We start from the raw sequence: 23155 nt of genomic DNA, 5'->3' as shown, positions 1-23155 counted from the left end.
ACGATTACACTGGTTAAAAAGTAATGAGGCATAGCCGTAATAAAAGGTTGCCTTGCGTTGTTGTACCAAGTGTCTCTCATACGCCGATGTCATTGCTGGCCCCAAGTTCGCATGAAAGCGCATCCTCGTCGCCTCTGACAAAGCGGAGCGTTAAGAGAGAGAAAACAAGAAAACACAGCCACGGCCTGTGGAGCAGGTGGTTAGAAAACAGGCAACACAGAAGCCCCCTCCCTCCTCAGCTCAGCGGTATGATCTAGCCCAGGCTATGAGCTGTCACCGGGGGCTTTTCATGTCTGAGCTTGGGAAAGATCAGTAGACTCCCCGTCTGAGCTCGGAGCCCTTTGATAATCGATGGAGCTTACAGTGGTGCTTTGTAACGACAGCGACCGTTCACGGTCCAATCAAACCGCAACGCTGTCCTCTCTTGTTTGTTCCCAGGATTGTGCAGGCTATTTCCTGTTTGACTTAAAATGAGGCCTTGTGTTTTATGAGCGTGTCAGCGCTGACAGCGAGGAGATACACCGGCATTACAAAGCTCCTACTTTTTCAATTTTGGTACAATATCTGTTTGCTGCACAGCTCGGCATTGTTTTGCATGCAGTTTAGAACAGATGCAAAGCTGACACACTTTTTACATAACCTGCGCTTACACTCTGTGACACACACTATGACTTTGGTAGCGATGAATCAACTTCTTCATGACACAAAAAGCATTAATGTGCAAATAGTCATTAGTCATCTTCTGCCATCTGTCAGATGCATAATGACGGCAAGTGATCAAGTATTAAGTGGCAAATGTGGTGTAAGTCAGTAAAAACAGCACCCCTTTGCACGCTGGAGAGGTGGTTTTAATCTCATTGACTGAAATGAGCAGCTGTGGGGAGGTTTAACTAGCTCAAATTTCACACTTTAGATTTCAGATTCCTTTAAAATCCTCCTGCATCACAGTCCATTTTAACTCTTTTCTCAGTAACAAACAGAAAAACAACAAAAAAAGGCATGTATACTATGGACATGTCACACTTAAATAATTAAATAAGAACGGCAACCTCCCTGCAACTAAAATTTATTTTTTATTTATTTTTTCCTTCCTTGACCTCACATGTAACAGTGTTTGTCTTTGGTGTTTAAAGGCTGTAGGTTGTGTGGGTAAGCTGCAAACACATTGCCCTTTTTGTAGATTAATGAAGTCATCTGAATCTGAATTTTTGGCAGCTGATTGCAAGTTGCTGAACTGACCAGCTGGTCACCCAGAGGTTGAGCGTGGAAGCGCTCAGAAACTTCTGCATGACCATTTTCGATGCAAGGGCGATTGCACAGGTCACCTGGTGGGAGGCAACCTCCAAACAACTGCAGTCTGGCTCAGATTGAGTGGAGTCTCAGACAAATTAGTCAAGGTTTACCAATAATTTCCTCCTAATTTATAAATGCAGACAGAGTCACTCTGTGCTGATTAGCACACCTTATCTTGAGTCTGACAGCAGACTTGCAATTTTCAGTGATTTATCACAGTTAATCTCCATGTTATCACAGACTGAAAGCAGACCAATGCGATTGTTGTTGTTTTATCTCTGTCTTTGAGCATAGCAGCTAACTGTGGGCGCTCTCACACCTGGTTCCATCATAAAGGCAATAAATTGGTCTCAGCCACTGTTTTCTTCTAGTGCGACTGTAGCAACAACCTTCCTAACACTAGGTATAAGGAATGATGGTACAATATTGTATAATGGGAACTCTTTATAAAAAATATTTATACATTTGTACTTTTTCATGTCGTTTATTTTAGTAAACTTATTTGTTTTCACTGTGGGGATAGATTTTGGAACTAAGTCTGCTCAGTTTAACTACACATTAAAAAGGTTCCCTTGTTTACCACAGTGTGGCATCTATGACAGAGAGGAAAACAGCAGACCACTTTTTTGCCCACAAACTTGTCACAGCTACATATTTCAGATGTAAAGAAGCTTCTATTGAACTCTGTTGGACTAAAGTGCATGTTAACGCCAAAAAGATACTGTGTGAGTGCCAATGAGAAGTCAATGGGTGAACAGCAGCAGCCACAACAGGGTTACTCCAGTGTAAACACACTCCGGTCATTAGCTATCATAGCTAAATCCACAATAAGACAGGGTGTGCATGAGAGAGGGAATACATTTTGTGGGGAAAATCACTTTAATATCATGCAAACCTTTGAGTTAAATGAACCGGACCACTGGAAAATGGCCACATATCTTTGCTTGGCCATCATTTGTCGGTGGGAGTTTTGAAGCTTTACCCAAACTGTGATATTTCATTAAAACGAACCAAGTATATTTGATGCCTATAGCTAACCAAACAGAATGTGAATATAAAGTAAACTGTGAGAGGAGAAAAAAGAGAATGCAAAAAACAGAGCTCACAAACAGGACTCAAACCGCAGTCTTCTGGTTGACAGCATTGGTTAATGAGATCGACTAATTGGCTTGACACGGGACAAGCTGTGCCTGAAACAGAAAAGAAAAAACACGACGACTTCGAAGATGTCAATGAGGAAATGTGTCAAAAACAGACTCCTATATTAATCTCAGGTATTCCCCACCTCAAATCTATTTTGGTCGCACAAATACATTATTCAGTTGTTGTGAATCTAATTAAGAATTGAACATGCACGGATGGTGCTCTTGACCTCCCGTGAGTGAAGTACATTGTATGAATAAGCTGCAAACAACTGACAAACATGTCTCTCTTTTCATGTGAACATACAGAGTTTGGGTTTGAGTTAATTTTTTCTGGCTTTAGAGGCTGTTTGCTAAGTTTGAGAACCCCAGCTATAGGTTTCTCCATGCATGCATGTTTTCCATGCATTTCTAAGTGCAATCACACATCTATCATCTTTACAATAGCAGTTAAGGAGAACCTGCTCATTTCCTGTCCCCTCATATTAGACAGACCTCGTTAATAAGCCTTGGTACCTGAAATACTGTGACATTTCCACTGCCTGCTCTGCGAGCATCACATGCAAGTTAGTCTTCCTGACTGCTTTATGATGCCCACTGAACAGGACAAACAGCACAATGACAGAAATAATGGATGGAGAGAGAGAGAGAGGCCAAATTAATGGATGAAAGAGTAGGGAGCAGATTGATTGAATAAAGAGCAGATATAAAGAGCACACATAGTGAAGGCACACAACATTCATAGTGAACCCAAAGTCCCCAAGGTTGTTTTGATATTTCCGAGCCACTTCCCAAGATCCGGTTGTATCGTGGAGCCAAATTGATTTATAAGAGCACATTTATTATGTGTTTGTTGAGGGGTACACATTTTGTGTGCTTGTACAGAGTATGAAGGATTTATAAGAAACTGTTTTTGTCATGTACCATATCATTGTCCACGGCTCGTAACTTTGTGCAGGTGTGACTGAGCTTGATGCAGGAACCACAGTGAGAATCCAGGAACGTGGAAAACTGCAAAGAAAAAAAGAAATAAAGAGAAAACAATTCAAAGTTATATCTTTAAAGCTTTTTTTAATTCAAAAAAGGTGATTTTTTTCTCCCTGCCTACAGATCCCCTTCTTTTATTGCCACCCATCACTCTTTCCCTCTTTATCTGTCGGCCACAGCCTCTTCTCATTTAATGCCTGCTGTGTGCTGGCCAGATCAATAGTCTAAGACAAACATGTGCAGGCATAAACGCACGCACACACACGCACACTGACATAAACTCAGGCAAACGCACACACCACACACCTTGAAGGAAAATATCCTGGCCCTTCAACTATAATCACAGGGGCTCTTACTGTAGAGGCAAAACTGTTTCTTACCAGTATTTGATACCTGATTGTTGAAGACAGGTAAAAATAGACAGCCCAAAAGCAAAGAGCGTCTGGAACTGAGGGTGAAATGGGAAAAAATATATGTAATTTCAGATAAGAAGACTAAAAGCCCTCAATCCAGCCAACCAGCTACACAGACTTGCTACATTCACACAGACAGCATCAGCCGGGGAAAGCAGGGAACGATTAGCATCCTGTGAATGTGCATGAGCTGAGCGGAGCTGAGGTGAAATGACTTGTGTCATGTCTGTGGACCACTAGCGGCTGACGGCCTCATCACACATAGCCCCAAGCGGTCCGCGTGCAGGCCGCCCATTTGCGTAAAAAACCTGATTAGGACTTTTTAGCTTTTCAGATCGTCCCTGCCCGTCGTCCGCGGTGGATGCATCCAGTCACAGTTACTCAGTCCCGGCCTCTGGACGATTAGGCACCATCTCACTCCAAGCATGAGCGATTCTTTTGCTCCCCTCTCGCGCTCTCATCGCTCGCCGGCAGGGTCAGGGGACAGACAAGCTGAAGAATTCATTCCTTACGCTTCTGTCGTTTAAATCAGGTCGGATGAGTGTCATCGAGCCCTCCCATTTAAAAGCATGGTAATCTGATTCTTTCTACTCATGACTCTATCTGCTCTCTACTCTTCTGCCTCCAACTCTCTCTCGGTTTATTTCCCCAACTCTGTCTCTCTGTCTTTATCATGGTTAAGTTGCGATTGAATTATGCCCTCTGGAGTGGCTCTATCGGCCCCCCATCTAGATACTGAGCTGTCACCAACAGGCCCACATTTCCCAATCCAAGCTGCCCAGGCCAGTTTCTCTGCCCTTGCACTGCACTTGCTCGCTCTCCCTCTTCACCCTGGCCCTGCACTGTCACCTTGGATCACAAGAGTAGAAGGAAGATGAAGACAAAAGGCGGAAAGCAAACGCTGACCTCATGGCAGCTTTGTATACGCATGTGTATAACTCCATGACATGCAGCAGGAATGGCTACTATGACAAAAGTAATACAGTATCCTTTCTTTCATCCTGCTTTTTATTCTTGCTCTATTTTTCCATCGCAACCTTGATTCACTTTATCTTACTCATACACGAGGCATAGTAGGAGAGCTGCAACAAGTTCTCAGATGGGTTTTATGCTATTAAATCCTTGCACTGCTGTTCATTAAATAAGATGTGAGGCGTTAACAAGTGCAACACGTAACAGTTTCCTGCTTTGTGTTGCCTTAACTAAAACCACAGCACTGTAGTCACTGTTACCATCCACTTACATGTGCTTTGTGATACATACTAACATGTGCATTAGCAGCAGCAAATTCAAGCAGAGAGCGAAGTGTGAGGAGGAGGGGGCTGGGAAGCAGAGGCTCTCCAAGCATGCTGGTTAGAAGCATGTTGTCGTAATTATGCCTGACAGCCTCCTCAAAGAACATGAATAAAAAGCATTGGAGCTCGACACCTGGACTCATACATAACGGTTTAGTGTAAAGAGGGTGGCTTGAACTCCAAACACGTGTAATGAATGCACATATTGTGCAGAGACGTATGTAAGAAATGTGCATAGGAAAATGAGTGACAGAGAGTCGGTCACACATGACTGCGCTGACTGTGTTCGTACATGGGATGAAAAAGAAGATCTTTTCCTATTGATTCCTACACTTTATAAGACATGTTTCTCAAAGCGGTGCAATATTTGCTCCATTGTGCTCGCTTCTTTTCAAATCTTTCAGGAAAGAAAACAACTTTTTATTCCCCTCTCTCGCTCTCTTCTTTCTCTGCTGAATCGCAGGCGTTGCTGAGTTGTGGCCTTTGATTTTCATCACACTTTATCAGGTTGACCAGAGGGTCCTTGAGTGACTTACCTTTACTACACTCGCTTCGTCTCTCACTCTCAGAATAGTCATATGCTCGTTTCCAAGGCAACCAACCAGGACCCTTGTCCAGAGAGGGTTGACAGACATTGAATGGAGGAGCATTAAAACAGAGCCCGCTTTCACAAAATACAATACGCTTGTTCTTATAGATGGTTGATATATCCGTTTTTTTGTTTGTTTGTTTGTTTGTTTGTTTTTAAATTCAGGATGTCTACGATCCTACATAATACTCTGGTAAAATATGTTTCCTCTCCAAATGCATGAAACAAACTAGTTCTGGAATAAACTGCAGCCCCCCCCTCCTTAGAGGGAAAAAGAGACTTAATTTTCCTCTCCCATGGGTCAGCACACCGAGTAAGCTCCATTAATGTAAAGAGAGAAATTAGAGGCTTACAAGAAGTGAAAAAGAAAAACAAAACTCAGTGGGCCAGCACTAAGAGAGAACATTGCTATCACTCGTCTAATTAATCTGTTGGCTATGCGATGCCCAGGGAGTGTAAAGGAGACTGAGGAGCTGCGGCGGCGACAAGAGATGAGAGGAACAATAGAAAGCTCAGTCTCAGCTGTCTTCACTGGGGTGTTGTATAATATTTTGAGGAAAGGAAGGGACAATTAAGAGCGGGGCACATAGTCCACTCTCAAAAAATGTGACAATCAAGAAACTAGAATACAATCATACAAAGTTAAACTTCATGTTTCAGACTGCAGGACATAATACATATACAGTAATTGAGTGCAAGGTCACAAATCACTTTAATGGGGGCCGCTCCTTAAAGCAGTGCTGTTGCTCTCCAAAAGGGGACGCTGTTTCCCATGATCTTACAGGGTCTGAACAGTGTGGCTGTTTATTGTAAAGAACAGGAGACTCAGACCAAGTAACATTTAATTTAATACTAACATCCCTACTGGCACAAGCCTTGACTAAAGTCCTGCTTCTCTTCAGCTCAGCACATTAAATTGGACACTATTTAAGGAGAAGAGCTGAGTAAATGATACCTTGGTTTAGTTTTTTTCTAAGATCGTCATGGGAAAAATAACTGTGGTGGTGTAGCTAAATATTTAACTGTAATAAACAGCCCTACCATGTGTTCTGTAAAGTCTCCAAAACTGATGATGTTATTCATTGAAGAGATAAATGAAAGAAAAAGGTAACTTTCCGTACTATCGTTTAAATGGAAAGTAGCCTTTACTGAATAAAATTGGGAGGATTTTTTCCCCTAGATTTTAAAATGTCTCTATCTGATGCACACACAGTTTACATTGGAGAGGTAAAAACTGCTGCACTTCATTGTGAACTCCTGCTTAAACACACCGGGAGAGAGAAAAGGACTCGGCTGGCAGCTCATGTGCACCGCTGTTGCTAAACGATGACTGATAGCTGATATCCAATCAGATTCACTTTGCAAGGATGTTTTCATTATGTCTGGAACATCAGTCATTACGTCTGACCTGCTCTGGATGGAGGAGATAGGACTTAGTGCAGACACGGGTTTGGCTCCAACTCCTTTAAAGCAATCTCTGTAAATGTTCATCAGGAGGGCAGCTTTAACAAATGTCCTCTTACAGATCTTGAACCTTTAAATAAAACGGAGTGCTTGCAACTGTTTCTCCAGCCTATTAAAACACAGTTATTTTTATTTCCATTTGAAGAAAATAGATTAATTATGGTATGTGAAAGCGAAAAAAAATAGAAATCTAAAGTTTATTTCCTTAAATCTTTCCTTTCTTTTTAGAGGCAGTAGAGTGTGAACTGATCAAGGACAAACAGGCTTTCTTTTGACTATATGGTCCCTGGTTTTCTCCTTTTCATCCAAAAGAAAAATCGAAAAAGTACTGATTGAAGGATGCCGCACCTCTACCTGCCCATCAATAAATAAAAACTAAACACTAGAGATCAAAATTGCGTGAGAGGAAAAGGAGAAACTGCTATAAAGATGAGTTCTCAAATTCAGGTCTTGTACAGTAGATTAGGAAGTCACAGTCCTTCAGTTTCTTGGAGTAACCCTGCATTTCCCTGTGATGAAGCCTTAAAGATCTGAAGAGCATCAAGAGACATATCTAAGAGAAGTGCCTTCAGTTTTTATTCATGTTCCTTCCCCTTTCTTTTTCAAGTGATCTGCAGCTTCAGAGAGAAGACGGTGAGGGAGAGGGATAGAGAGAGAAAGGGAGGCAGAGGGAGAGAAAGTGGAAGTGTTTTCCAATAGAAATGAGGTGAGTTGAAGTAGACTCTTCAGTCGGGCTGAGGCTGTCACCGCTCAGTTCAAAACATTCTGCCATGCAAAACAGCCAAAAGCCCCGCAAACCTGTAATATGACTTTGCTTTGAACATCAGGAAGCTCATTCTCAAGCAGGTCAGACTTTTTAAAACTTTGAGAAAATGTAAAAAAAAATCAGTCCTGATAAATCGGTCTCGGGACTGAAAATTTTTCACTTTCATTTGTGGGTGCAGAATTAGGTCCGGCATTTCATTTTTCTTTGTCAATAAAGATCATTGTCTTGCTTATTGGCAAGCCACGAGGAGTGAATTTGTCATAACCGCAAACATGCACTTCAACGACACACATGTACACACCCACGTACACACGAGCTCGTGCGCACATACAGTTCTCATATTCTTGAGGACAGCTGCAGGGGTGTGGAAGCCTTGGGAAAATGGATTGTGGAATCAAGCCAATCAACTTCCTCTGTAGCCAGCACCTGTTTGTCTGTATCTGCTGCTGTTATTTCACAATACAGGGCGATTATAGAAATGCACAGAGATTAATACGCAGATTCTGTAAGCAAAGACTATAGATTACTGTCATAAACACTTTTTTTTCCAAGTGAAGTCACACCGTACAGTAAGTAGGTATGATTTTGTGCTTGCATGTTTGTCACTCGGATTTATTCAACAGAGATTATGCAAATTTGAGTCTATTACACATCCTGGCCTAATTCACTAAACCCCGTTCTAATTAAGACACACATCCACTATAAAAAAAAAAAAACAACAACACGCGCTCCTACACAGACACACACACTACAATAATAATGTGTTACCTTGAAATATTCCCTGGACCAAAAAGAGAGATGAAGAGATGCTGAGATGATGACAGTTAATACGCCTTGATGTTTTTGTCACTTCGACAACAGAAATCTGTGTGTGCGTGCGTGTGTGTGCGCACATGTGTCAGTGTGTGTCATCAGAGAGGCTGTGCACGTGTGTGCATGAGCTGAGGGGGGGGTAGACGATCTTCTCTGAAGCAGCCCAGGCAGGCATCAGCACTCAATCATCCCAGATCTGCCAGACGACACCAGCAGAGAAAACACATTACCCGTGTCGTGTCGCCTCGTCTTCTTCTGTTGTCTTCTCTTTATTATATTTAGGGCTGCTTTGCCTCAGGGTCAGGTGACAATCTGCATTCTCTTTCTGCAAGTTTTCTCAAAACTGTCTGGAGTTTTTATATTTATTTATTTATTTATTTTTTTGCATTTTTTCAACCATTTTTTTTCTGCTGCTCTGTTAAAGGGGATCTGTTGATGGTTTTTAATCCCTACATGAGTCCCTTTGCAGATGACTCTGCTGGCATGGTGTCAGAAAGAAACTAACAGAGAGCAGCGCTACGCATTAGACAAAAGATGAATACCCTCAGAAGGGAGGGAGGGAATAGAGGGAAGAGGCAAAGAGCCCATTTGAAGTGCTTGTCTAAGTTTTAGCAAAAAATGAGTTCTTTATAACGTATATAAATATATAAATGCAACACTTAAAGACATTATCAGGCACTTTCATTCCCCCTGCCTTTTGTGTGCTGGTTGAGGTGGGAAACAGAAGGGAAGTAAACACATCTGCATATCTGAGTCATTGGTTCCAAGGGAGCTGTTATGGGCTGTCTCTGCAAATCTCTTCTCTGCGTTGCTTATAGCCCACCAGCAACAAAGTCTCCCCCCCACACCGCTGATGCCGGGTCAGATAATTCAACGCGCTTTTAACTGATGTGGTTAGATCTGAGGGTGGCAAATCTGATTTCAGATCTCCTGATTTCAAGTGGCTCCGCACCTTTTTTAGGTTATCTTTTCTCAGATTGGAAAACATGTGCCCACGGTCTAAAGCAGAGAAAGGCGGCATATGTGTCGCTGCCGTTTAGTGTCCAGTTGACGGTAAGTTGGCACAGTTGGTGTAACAGAGTGGGCCAAGACCGGTCAGGCCCTCTGTCTGCACGGTAGCCATCACCTGGACAACCAAGCATGCCAGCCCTGTGGCTGCATCTGAGGGATCAAAATAATGGCATCAACTGGCAACAAGACAGGAGCATCTACTCTCTGTAAGTGCTTCACAACTCTATCTTTCACTATATTCTAACCAGTGAAGATGCAACAACGCTGACTTCACCCATTGGTTTGCAAACCTCTTTTAGCTCTAACTTTTTGCATTTGGGCCACCAATACTTGTGATTTTGCGAAGAAGGTGGAGATCTAAGTTATTTATTAATGGTAGCAAACTGCAGTAATAGACTGTGTTACTGTATCACATTGACACAAACATATGCTAATCGATCTGTTTTTTCTGCTTATCCTAATCAGAATTACAGGTATACCCTGCACCGTTCACCAGTCTGCCGCAGGGCTAACACAGACAGACAACCATTCATACCCCCACTCACACTAACAGCCCATTTAACTGTTAAACTAACCCCACTAACTGCATGGAGAACCCATGCAGACATGAAGAGAACAGGCTAAGATCTTCTTGCTATGAGGCCACAGTGCCAACTACCGCTCCTGCTAATTAGCTTACAACTAAAATACTAGAATGTCCCCTAACAAACCAGAGCACAGATTTCCTACTTTTAGTATTAGATTACCTAATATTTATAAAAATGCTTCCTAAGTAATCAAAATCTTAAAACATGGTCAACAGGTCTAGTGCAGGAAATAGCTAAGATAAAGATTAGCCAATAGGTAGCAGATACACCCACCTGTCAGTACAGCCTGTCATGCTAAGCCTTAATAAAATGCAGATAGGTGGGTCATGCTTTACATGCTTTATAGACCAAACTATTTGTGTAGCTGGCTGTAAACATGTTTATTTCTGCTGTAAAGTTGGCTACTGACATGTGCAGCCAGCCTCATGTGGTCAGTTGGGGAACTGCATTCCTTGCTCTTCCTTCTCTGGTTCATTTTTCAGCTCCCAAGGCTCCTGACTGATACCAACAGAAACAGAAAGGCAAAATGATGGTGCTCAACGTGATTTGTACGGCGTCCATTCGTGTGCCTGTACTAGAGATGGACCGATCCGATATTACGTATCGGTATCGGTCCGATACTGACCTAAATTACTGGATCGGATATCGGAGCGTGAGGGGTGGGTCCCTATTTTTTATTTATTTATTTTTGTTGTTGCTGGGAGTTGGAACCCTATTAGTTAGGTTGCTTAATATTTATGCTAAGTACTCTTTAAAATACCAGAATAGGGAGGATGGTGTAGGTTTAAGTTTATTAGATTGATCAGTATTGCTGAACTATGAAATATTCTTTTTTTTTTGCATACAGGTATAACAGAATAGCTTTAGTGTAGTTGTTGTTTTAAACTTGAGTATGAACTTATACAAAATGCAGAAAGATATTTTAAAAACAGTTTTGTTGATTAAAAAACACTATATCGGATTCATATCGGTATCGGCAGATATCCAAATTTATGATATCGGTATCGTTATCGGACATAAAAAAGTGGTATCGTGCCATCTCTAGCCTGTACTGCTCCTCCAAGGACCAGGCTCATACAGCAGGAATAATGAGCCACTATTCTGTTATATTGCAGTGTACCAAACAAGCATACACAAAAAGAGAGACTTCAGGGGTCAAGGCTTGGCACTGGCTTTCTTTCTCCCTGTCTCCCACAAGCTACACACACACACTTTCCTATTTCTTTCATACTGTACTTCCCAAGTGTGTAGGGGTCACCATGGAAACCTTGTCTTTTGCAGGAAACGGCCGAGATGTTGTGATGAGGTCTCGACAAAAGCTTATTGATCTACAAGATTTGGTGCCCGTTTAAAAGAAAAATCTTGCTTTGTGTTGTTGAGACTTGTAATCGATATGAAGAAATCCCTGGAAACAAACTTGACGAATTGATACTCTTGAACTATTCAGAGTTTATGGGTCTGTGTTTATGGGTTATTTCTGGCCTGTAGTTTGTTCCAGTAGATCATTCTCACTGTATTTGGTTGTGCTTTGTATACTGAGTGGTGCATGTATATATGAGTGTGTGTGTTCCATGGGTACTTCCTGTGGTTAGCTCTGTGCAGCAGAGATGATTCATGACTTTCAGTGTTGTTTGAGAGAGTGAGAGAAAATTCACGCTATAAATTTGCCTCTTTCCAACACTCTATGTCACACTCATAAATATACACACACAAACAACCACACACACACATATACTCCCGAGCTTACACTGTTCCAACTCCCACACAAACTGAAAAAAGTGTGCATCTTCATTTATGCTTTTTTAGGGTAACTGACACAAATGAACCAAAAATATCTTCGCATGCAGTCATTTCGCATTTCCTCTGACTAGCAGCTCGTGGTCATGGATATAAATGTCATAATCACATAACAATAGGCAACATTTGCTCAGTGTTTTCTTATAAATTCACTCGTGTAAATAAGCACTTTATAGGAACGGGGTATTTTCAGAAGACTGCCTCCTAATATGAGACTCCACTATCATACATTATCAGGAAAAGCTGCAGCACGCTTGAGTCTATAGTACAAAGTCCCTTTTTTGTGGTCCTGCAAAGGCTTTGTGCTGCGTTTGTAGCTCAGGTCACAAAGAATAGCCCACAGGAAGTGAGAAGAGCTACAACGGCTCAAGAGTTCGAAAATATAAAGGAGAAATAAAAGGCCAGTATGCCTGTGTATATATGCCCGTGTATATATGCCTGTGTATATATGACTATATGACTCTTCAGTCACGCACATTAGCAACAGCAATAATAGCAGCCCTATACTCAGGTCTATGCTCACCTTATCATTGTGTTATCTGAAAGGGGAAAGTCCGCACACAGGAAATTCACACAAGTTCACTTACAGTATCCATTTACAGTTCAGTCAACAATTTTCCTTTTTCAAATGAAGCCACAACTTCCTGATTACTGATTTTCCTCTCTTCTTTGTTACTTTCTTTTTTTTCTTTTGCTCGCTCTGTTTTTTTTTGGTTTTTTTTCCGAACGTTGCGTCACTGGGTTGTGGTTTACTCACTACTCACAGTGCACAGGAAGTGTGTTGTGGCAAAACAGGTCCCTGTCACTGTTTCCACTCCTCACTGAGGACCACAGAGCTAAATTTAACGCCAATAACAAGATCACAGGTGCCCAAAATACTCACTTCCACATACATCGAAGTTTTATTTAGCCACCCGTAGCTATTTTTACTTAACCATGTTAATATACTTATGTCTGGGCTGAGGTTACGTTTACTTTGTGACGCAGTCTGCCACAAAGGAAACAGCCTAAACCAATTAACAAGCTGTAGGATTAGAGAGGAGCTAGTGAAGTCAGGACAGTTAGCCACTAAGACACAACTGACCATGACGGTCACATGGCTGATGTCTAGCCAGAAAAGAGACTGACCGACCATAGTTTTGACGTAGATGTGATGTCACTGATCATTTTAACGGCTTAGCCATGAAAGTGTGCCAAAGACAGACAAAAACACAAGAAGTGAAGTCTGTTCGTATCAAAGACAACACATTCCATAGATATGTATCATGACTGGGGTCAGGTCATGTGCCTAAGACCAGTTGCTGAATTTAAGGAAGTGAAATGACAGCCACGTCAAAATCGGTCAAATCTGGCATCATAAGTCAGTGTAAAAATAGCATACGATGGGCTATTTTAACCTTGTGGCTCATGATTTGACACCACAGGAAAGGAGAACTAAGAAATGGGCGCTGAATGGAAAATGCAAAGTGAAAGAGAAGAGGGACCAATTACAAATACATGACATGGAAAAAAAACAAAAAAAGAAGAAGGGGAAAAAAAACAAACTAAGGGGAAAAAATAACGTTAAAATTGCACCGGCATGACACTGCTGAAGATATTCAGATCACTTCCTGGACTGTATCAGCAAAGAAAGAGCAGTATCAATATCAGCCCCATTATCTGGAGCAGCTCTCCTCTCCACCCTTTGTGTCAAGGGTATTGTGAGGCCTCGGCTTAACCCACCTCCGTGCGCTGGCATTCAGTTAGAATCAGTGCGGCTGTGATGAGGCGGGTTGAACAAACAGACCGGCGGACTTGGACCGCGGCCAGGGCCAGAGTGGGTTTCAGTCCAGCTAAAGTTACACTCCGCTTCTGCTAGCTCAGTGTAGCTGGAAGCAGAAGCCAACTGTGGGGCAATTACCCAAATGCTGCCGAGTCATGTTGGTCAAAGTCTGGTCTGCGTTCATGTGGGGGTGTGTTTCGCCGCATACACACACACACATAAATACACTCAGAGTACACTGCTGGTCTGTTCACATTGTAGAATCAAGATTGTTTGAAAGACTATATGAACACATAATAGTCTTAATAGTTTCAGTCTGCTAGTTTACATCTATTGCCTTTCTTTTTTCCCCCCCCTGTTAGTACTTCCTGCCTTCTCTTCATTTTCTCATTTTCCCACATTCATCCCTAATTCACACCATGTGGATGTACATGGAACTTGGATAGCCTGATGTAAAGTAAACCGGACTTTGGAGAAAGTCTTATTGTCACCAGCACAAAAAAAAGTGAGCCAGCTAAAAATAGACAGATTTACTCCACCCCGTCCTCAGAACCCTGCAGGAGATCAGGCTCGGGAGTGCAACTGTAAGGCCGGGGTCACTGTGTTACTATGGTGACACAGCCACGGCAGCATATGTGTGTATCCAGGAATAAGGGTTTTATGTGAATTTTGAATGTGTGTGTGGCTGCTCACTTTCTGGGCCTTGTGTCTCTCTACCAGCAGCAGCAGCAGTCTCCCAGCCACTGTTGAGAGAGAATGTTGGGTAACAGAAGTCTGGAGTTCCCCTGGACTCACTCCAGACCTTCTTTCCCTCCTGCCTCTCTTCCCACAGTCCTCCCCTCCTTCTCCCCTCACTTCCACTTGCTTCCCCTTGTTCCTGCTGGCTCGTTCACTCATGAGTGATATCGTGCGTGTGTGTGTCCATGTGGACATTTTTCCCAACAGCCTGTACTGTAGAACTCCTGGTTTATTTTTTCTTCTCACAGTCGGTCATCTCCTTTTCTAATTTTTTTTTTTTAGCACTTTACACACCAACCTTTAGCAGAACTCAAATTTTGGACCATTTTTTTTTTTCATTTAACCCTGATAGACTCTGTTTCCCTATAAAACCATTATGTAGAACTGATCCCAGATCAGCGTCTGCTGTCTCAGCAGCTCACCACATCTGCTCTGACTCATTTTTCTCTGGTTCCCCATTCCGAAAATGAGAAATGAAGGCAGCTTTTAAAAACAATTTGTGCCTATTTGTGGCTCTATCCTAGCCCAGTCAGACTATCATCATCAGCGCATAATCGTCACCACCGTCATCATCATCATCATCACCATCATCATCAAAGCAACAAATCGATGATGAAACACTACTGCTCAATCTAGAGAGAGGATTGTTCAGGTTTAGGTGGGCAGACACTTGCAAAAACTTACAGGATTCAGAGATTGAAAGGGAGTCATCCATGCCTTATCTGAAATTATTAAAAAGACCAAGTCTATTTATAATATGATCCAGATTTATTACTCTTAGCTGTTTGGGTTTTTTTCCCCTTAGTAGAAGCTTAAATCCTTCAGCACAGAAAGATACGAGAAACTGATAAAGAAAAAAAACAGTAGGTGTGCAAACGTGATACATGTCAGCAAGGCAAGACAAACACTGACTTGGCTTGTCTTAGCATGTTCACCTGCACCCACTTCACTCAGCACTTAGCCTTCGTGCCAGAACAACAAGCCGCTGCACGCTTCTCCCACAACAGCACACAACAGTAACCTACCCTGGTTTGCACCCTGCGCTGACGAAGCACCGCGTCACAGTTTCCGAAACCTCTCCTTCCACCTTTGCATCACCATGCATGACAAAAAAAAAAGAAGAAAAAAAAAAAAAAGAGAAAACATAAAGTAGGAGTATTAGTAAACTAACAGGTTCCGTTTAAGAGTTACATTCAGTAGATTCAGAAGAGAATTAGGAAAACACACACTTCCATCCAAATTACTTCCACTTTCTGAAAAAACTTTGGTTTAAAAGTGTCAACTTCATAGTTAAAGCAAATATTGCTCATTGAGTTTGTGATAAAACAGAATGGCTGAGTTAGACGAGGGAAACACACTGAGTTAAGGTCAGTAATTTATAAAACATGCAAGAAAGCAAGTACCAGAAATGAGTGAGTCACAGCTCAAGAAAGTCTTTCTCAGGAGATTTGAATGTTTATAAAAAATGTTATATGTGGTGTTTTAAGACCGCCATCTGAGAGTAAAAGGGAAACTTTATGTGACTGAGCAGATAAGTGACTTATATTAGATATTTTTATTTGTCTGGCTGCCCTTAAACAAGACCACAGAGTCTGGGACGTCTGAGCCACAGCCACTGAATGAGAACGAAACACAGTCTACTTCCTCTTTCCACCCATCAGCCGCTTGCTCCACTCACGGAGCAACGGATGTGATGTCACTTCCTGTTTGGTTTTCAGCTGCACTGCAAGCAAGCACAGAAGTAGCAGCTTGGTGACAGCTGCGAGTGGAGCTGGAAACATGCAAATAAACAGGGTCAAAGGTTAAAGCTGGCTGATTGTAAGTGTTTGTAAGCTCTCACAGCTGCTTTTAAAGCCACATTAGAATCACTTAACTCTTTTTTCTTTCTTTCTTTTTTTTGCTTTAAACTTAAGCTTGTTGTTTTTGACTGCATGGCTTTTACATAAGTGTTTCCAAATCAACTTTTGCAGCAGCAAAATCTCAGAAATCACTGTGGGTGATATATTTGCATAACACAACAACCAGGAGCATACACATATCACACTTTCTTGCTTACTTCATAATCCAGTGGTTCTGTCTTCTGTGTTTTGTGGTCTGCAGATTTCTAAGAGTGAGTTTCTCTCTAAGAAGAACCAGTTACGAACATATATTTAATGCCCTTTGTAGTTCTCATTGCCATTGCCAAAGCTATTTGCATTCATGGCATGACATGATGTGACACCGCTGTATAAGGTTTTTTGTGGAGCTAAATATAATGGATGCAGTACGCTCAAGTTGTTGCTATAAATTGGTCCACGTGTGTTTATCTGCACTTAAAACATCATAGCCCAATTTGATCATTTACACCAAATCGCTTTGCAGAACTCTGAGAGTCCCTGGCCCCTGCTTTGAGAACCGCTGGCCTAATATATATATATCCTGTATTATCTCTTCTGCCAAAAAGAGCGGCAGTAAGAAAACTCCAACTCCTTTGCCTCATCATCTGTCGTTAGTTGAGAGTCTCTTGGTGACAGACAGGCAGGCACTGTGACACCCAGCCCTGGTAATAGAAGGCAATTATAAGCCCTGGCAAGAGCTGTGGCAATGGGGAAAACTTTTATACAGCCCCCCTCCTGGGGCGCTGACATGCAGACACACTGAAATTAATTGCTACAAAACATCAGACGAGCTTGACGCACACATGCGCGTAGTCAAACTCCTGGAAAGAAGAAGGATGAAACAATGCACATCATGCAACGTTACACTGATGCGCGTGAGGAGGAAGAAGAAGAAAGGGAAAGCAGCAAAGAAAAGCAGTGAAAAAACAAGTAGATCCCTTCCAACAAATCATGTTTTCATCTAAATAAAGAAGCCAAAGACAATAGACTCGGGTACCTTGGAGACCAGGAGGACTATTTCTCCATGGCAACCAGTGTAGTGTGTGACAATGCCGCAGTGCGAGGGTTTGAACTGCTAAAGCTGTCTGGGAATGCAGAGATAGATGGGGGAGAGAGAAACTCAGAGAGTGAGACCCACGGAGGGCTGTCGGTGTGCTCGTAATGAGAACACACACTGTCACAATCCCACTGCGAGAAAAATGGAAGTTCATGACTTTCCAGCTCACGTTATTTTCTTTTCTTTGACTCTTTAAGTCAATACAAAGACAACTCCTGTTCCTAACTAAATTATGACACTAAGCCTGTTTATGTTTCCGACAGTGCAAATCCAAATATATTCATAAGTAAACATTTCTCTGGTGTTGCTATGGAGTTGTTCCCTTGTTAGAAAAAAAAAGAAAGAAAGGCAGCACCATGTGGCCCTCGTACAAGATTTATTTTAATTGTGTGGTGTATTGTGGCCAGGAGAATGTCAGACTATATGCTGGGTGTGTGCTGTCGACACACTTGTGGATACATGTAGTCGTGTCGGCCCTTGGACACGATCACGCCTGTGTAAACGAGGTTGCGTTCGATGTGCCACGTGCGTTTGTGTGTTCGGATTGCAGGACAAATAACGGAGCGTGTTTGTCTTTGTCGCAGTTCTTGTGGCAATAAAACTATTTCAAACTTTTCACTTCCTGTTTGATCGCTCCTCTTTATACACGTGAAAGCCCAGGTTCAATGGAAGTCCATTGTTCCACGATGTTGTGGGTAAGTTTTTTGTTTTGTTTTGTTTTTAAGATCTGGAGTTCAGCGTCAGGCTACTGGATGTTTTCTTTCCAGACTGTGCACCGCTACAAGTTTCAACAGCGTCCTCACCCATTTCTCCTTGTCAGCATCGCCCGACAACCATCAACATGCAATCTCCTTTGTGTGTCTTTAGTTTTATTTGCAGTGCGCTTTATAAAAATTCATTACACTGTCTGCCGCCAGCGTAGGCAGAAAAATATTCCCTCAGCTCGGCTGAACTCTCACCCTCCTTTAATGTAAACACGGCTCACTAGTCACGTTTCTCCCATTAAGGTAAATGCTTGCATTATGTATGAATCTAGTCTCCTTAATCCAGTTGCGCCATTAACCCGCACCGCCAGTCTTTTTCAAGGCCTTTCATAAAGAGAAGTGGAGACAACTCTGACCCTCTTAATTTGTAATGGATAATTTAAAGCATTAGTGTAAATTAGATTACCGGTAATTACGTATCACATAAGATGTGTTCTTCTCCGGCTGCAGCGGGATTTGAGTTTACAAGATGTGCTGTTGAATCTTCAGTCTAAGTGACCCAAAGTGACATTTGGCCCTCGAGCATAGACTTCTGAAAAAACCATTGTCCCGTAAGCCAAATGCTTCTGACAGATATTCATTTATTCATTCGCCCCTCTTTCTATTTTCTCATTTGTTTTTCTCTGCAACGGCCACTGCAGTTATTGTTGTTTGTCGTCTTGTCTGTCTGCCTCGTCAGCCGTCATGCCTGTTGACACACGGCACTCTGAGTTAAATGATTATTGTGTGATTGCAAAGAGTTGCGGGGCTTTCTGATGGAGACCTGTCTCCCCAGCCCTGTAGGCTATCCCACATCGGCAGTCTCCAGCTGGGGATAGATGGGAGGGGGGAGGGAGGGCTGGGGTTAAGGTGGGAAGGGGGAGGGAGAGGGGCTTTACCTGAATCAGCCCGTCATGCCTGCCCTCAGGCTCACCTGTCAACAACCCACTAACAGTCGCTTTCACTCTCTGTTGCTTTCTGGCTCTTCTTTTCCATCACTTCCTCTGCTCCTGTATCTCTCTTCACTCATTTATCTCCCTGCCTCTCACCCTCTCCACTCATTCACTTCACTTCTGCTCCGACACAAAAAACAAATAACTCTCACCTGAGCGGATGTGTCTGCGTCTCCCTCACTCTCTCTCTTTCTCTCTCAGACTGTCATTTTCACTTCACAGCAAGTTATTGGAAACAGCTTTGGCCATCGGACTCAAGGAGACTATTTGTCTTGGCAACTTCTGATCTGACTCAAAAACTCAAATAAACTCTGGAGAATAACTTAAAGGTTTGTGTGTGTGTGTGTGCTTTAACTGTTTGCATGACAATGGGTTTAGAGAGGTCATCCTTTGAGAGACGGGTGTGATTTCAGGGTAAGTTTACCAAATTTTCAGTAGCTCAGGCAATGTGTTTTTAGCTCTTGGTTCCGGAAAGGAGAAGATAAAAACCAAACCGTCTCCCCTTTTTTGCCATTTTCTCAATAAATGTGAAGGTCCAAGAAGTGAGCGGGATGACGGTGTGGCCGTCTGATGCAATATTAAACCCACACTGCATAAAGCGTCTCCTCCACAGAAACAGATGTGGCCGGGAAGAGCCCTGTCAGACTGCGGACTAAAGCAAAGTTTAGACTCCTGACAAAAAGCCGAAGACTTTTAGTGGAATGAAAACAACTCTGTTTTCTGTCTGCTGTGAGTACGTGTGCCACGAGTCACGCCCAAACATCTTCACTAAAGAAAACAAATCAGTTGCTTTTCAGTCTGGACGCTGAGGCCACATCTTTCTGCCTCCCTCACTCCCCGTCTCTTCCTGTCTGTCTCTCTGCCCATGTGAAGACGTCAGCACTGTGAGCAGCACTTCCAGCCAGCTCAGTTAATCAGCCAGAATGAGGAGTTTTAACCCAGTGTGTGATGTAAACTTGAAATAAATTTGGTTTCTGCCTGGTTTCTTTCTCTGCAAACTGCATGGCATAAAGTGACTGAAGAGGATGGGTGTATTTTAAACGTATTAATGAGCAAAAATGAATAAAGGTTTTGCCATTTTTAAAAAAAAAATAGAGTGCATGGTAAAAAGTGCACTGTTTATACAAAAAACTTAACTTTGAAATCATATGTATTTACTTAATTTCCAACACTGGAAAGGAAAAAGTATTTGCAGTCTAGATGCTAACCTCAGCAACTACCTTCAGTTGTTATCTCAGGTACAGTTTGTGGTAAGGTTATTTGGATCAGATCTCACAACAGTCAATAACAGCACAACAGGTGCCTTTTGTCAATTCAATATGACTTTGAATAAATTTTTTTCCAAGCAGTCGAATCAGAAGTCACTAATTATTATTATTTTGATCAGAAAAACTAATGTACACAAGCTTCTCGAGTCTATAATGTTTCATCAAACAGAACCTCTTCGCTGTGGATGATGAATACTGAGCTGACCTGTTTTTTTGTATCCATCGGTCCTGTCAGCATGCTGGGGTCACCCACGGATTATGGCACAAGAAAGCGTTTTGTAGCAACCTTTAAATGTTACCCGTTCCTGCACAGTGTGGGGAAGCCCCGACTTTCAGTGTGCTGCCGGTGACTCATCCGGAGCTGAAAGGTCAGGGGTCAGCTCTTTTGTCATAAGCATCAAACAAACAAGCTGGGTCCTCTGTGAGTCACACACAACCTCTGGGGCACATGGCAGGGTTGGGAGGGGGGGTGTCTGTGTGATGTTTTTGGTAATTGTTTCTCTGTCACCTTCCACCTTCACGAGGCAGCAGCAGACGGATATGAAGATGGAGCAGCTATTGGATGCCGCAGCTCTCTTTCTCCGTGATACACCACAGCCATTCCTGCTCCACAGCCTGCGGGGTAATATGACAAGGAGGGATGCTTGCACTGACTGAGAGAGCGAGCAGATTGTTTTTCAAACATCACTGGGGCCTAAAGCTTTAGTAGGTCAGCTCCCATAGTAAAAGAAAACTTGTGATCTTAAAGTCTCGCCGCTAAACACAGAGCCTGCCTTCCACACTGGCATTCCTGAAATCCTCTCAAAAGGGGGGGCATAACTGTTTCAGAGTAGCAACAGGTGGTGTGCTGTAATCTTCTGCATTGTATTGTCATGGGCTGTGTTAGATTTCAGTAAGCGAGCCAAGGTTTATGATGACTGGAGCACAGAGTGACGGTGTCAAGTATTTAAACAGACACACGTTGCTGGATGTCTTCCCCAAAAGGCAAAAGGCAGTTTCCAGAATCCCATTAGATCCATTTGGCTTGTCACGCGTGTCAATTAGTCCAAATTCTCTCTACATGTTTAAAAAAAAAGGTCAGGGAGGCATACTCTTGTTGATGTCACTTTAAAAAAACTTTGAGAGAAAAATGACATTTATCAAATAGCCTCCTATCATGTTCTCAGCTTCTCTCCCCATCACTGTGTGACTATGGGCTAATATTCAGCCTGTCACTCTGCCCGAGACGATCAGGCCTCCGCTCTTCTCCCATTTAATTATCAACTCTGGCTGTGTATATAACACATCCAGGCCACATCTAATTTTTATCATAATAAAAAATTGCCCCCCTTCACACACACACACACACACACTTTCCCACATGCTCGAATAAAACTATGAAACTATGATCCTGTGCTCCAAAATAACCAGGACCCGCTTTTTTTCTTCTCTGTGTCATTACACTACCCCTCCCACCCTCGTGTCTCCTCTGCCAGATTGTGTAACATCCAGGCTTCAGTAGCTGTCATCACCCACCTTCTAATCCTGGTCCGCCCATCAGGGGAGCACACCTGTATGCTAATGGGGAGGGATTGCACCACGGCTCGGTGTGGGCAGCCCAGGAGGTGAGGCGATGTGACGGAGGAGTGGGAGTGCCTGCCTCCCTGGCTGCCCTGTCTACCTGACTGACTGCCTGGCACTGGGTTCTGAAAAATGCCAACACAAAGCTTGATATTTGCTCCCACATAGATACCGTGGGTGAGAGGATTTTCTTTCATTTTCTATTTTTCTATCCTCCTACCCACCTTCTTCATCTCTTTTTCTCCACCTGCCTGGGATTCTTTCAATTTCACATATTTACTTATTGCGCTCACCTCCCTGTCATTCTATTGTTCCAACTCCTCTTCATGGATGCTCTTTCTATTGTTTTTTGGCACATCTACCTACTTCCTCGTGTTTTCCTTTCAAATCAGGACATGGTTAAATATTAACCATTGCTCGTGCAGGATATGCTTATGTGTGTGTGTGTGTGTGTGTGTGTGTGTGTGTGTGTGTGTGTGAGTGAGTGAGTGAGTGAGAGAGAGAGAGAGAGAGAGAGAGAACAGGGGCATGACTGTTGCGTGTAATGTTAGTTATCTTTTTTTTCCTCATAGGTCACCGGAGTTTGATCGGGTGAGGACTCCTCTGCCTGGTTTGTGTGGGCAGTTATTTTGAACTTACCGATGAGAAGAAACCGCTGACCTACATACACAAATATGCAAAAGTACACACAGGTCCTGAGCATCTACACACGTAGACTAATTCTCCTTCTCCTGCCCTTACAGCATCTGGCTTCCACCCCCTCCATGCATCAGAGTGAAGAGAGGCCCAAACAACCACTGTGAACTGTTTATCATCTTTATTACTTTATTACTTTTCTGAGAGTTTTCCCTAACCTGATTTTATTACATTGTCATCAGATGATGAGTTCTCTCATCTGCTGCTCTCTGCTCTTTTCTTCTTTGCTTTTCCACAAATTTATCGACCTTGGTAGCTGATGCATGACAGCGGTGGTGGATGCAGACAGGAGTTTAGATTTGGTATCATCACCTTGCCACATTTAAAATCATTTTGCGTAACTC

General features: G+C 42.7%; 2 long non-coding RNA genes across 2 annotated transcripts; one reads left to right on the top strand and one right to left on the bottom strand.

Annotated features, from left to right (window-relative positions):
* Positions 1 to 1779: 1779 nt before the first annotated feature.
* Positions 1780 to 12891, bottom strand: LOC143413941 (uncharacterized). The gene is made up of 3 exons (XR_013094500.1): positions 12681 to 12891; positions 3360 to 3446; positions 1780 to 2483 (listed from the first exon to the last, which is right to left on the bottom strand). It is a non-coding gene; the product is annotated as an uncharacterized LOC143413941 (long non-coding RNA).
* A 9358-nt stretch (positions 12892 to 22249) lies between these two features.
* LOC143413938 (uncharacterized) lies at positions 22250 to 23153 on the top strand. Its single transcript, XR_013094496.1, has 3 exons — positions 22250 to 22292; positions 22688 to 22706; positions 22859 to 23153. It is a non-coding gene; the product is annotated as an uncharacterized LOC143413938 (long non-coding RNA).
* Positions 23154 to 23155: the final 2 nt, after the last annotated feature.

Source organism: Maylandia zebra, linkage group LG2 (genome assembly GCF_041146795.1).
Source record: "Maylandia zebra isolate NMK-2024a linkage group LG2, Mzebra_GT3a, whole genome shotgun sequence".
Classification (NCBI taxonomy): domain Eukaryota; kingdom Metazoa; phylum Chordata; class Actinopteri; order Cichliformes; family Cichlidae; genus Maylandia; species Maylandia zebra.
The sequence above is the reverse complement of the archived record's forward strand: the minus strand, read 5'-3'. Positions and strand labels throughout refer to the sequence as shown.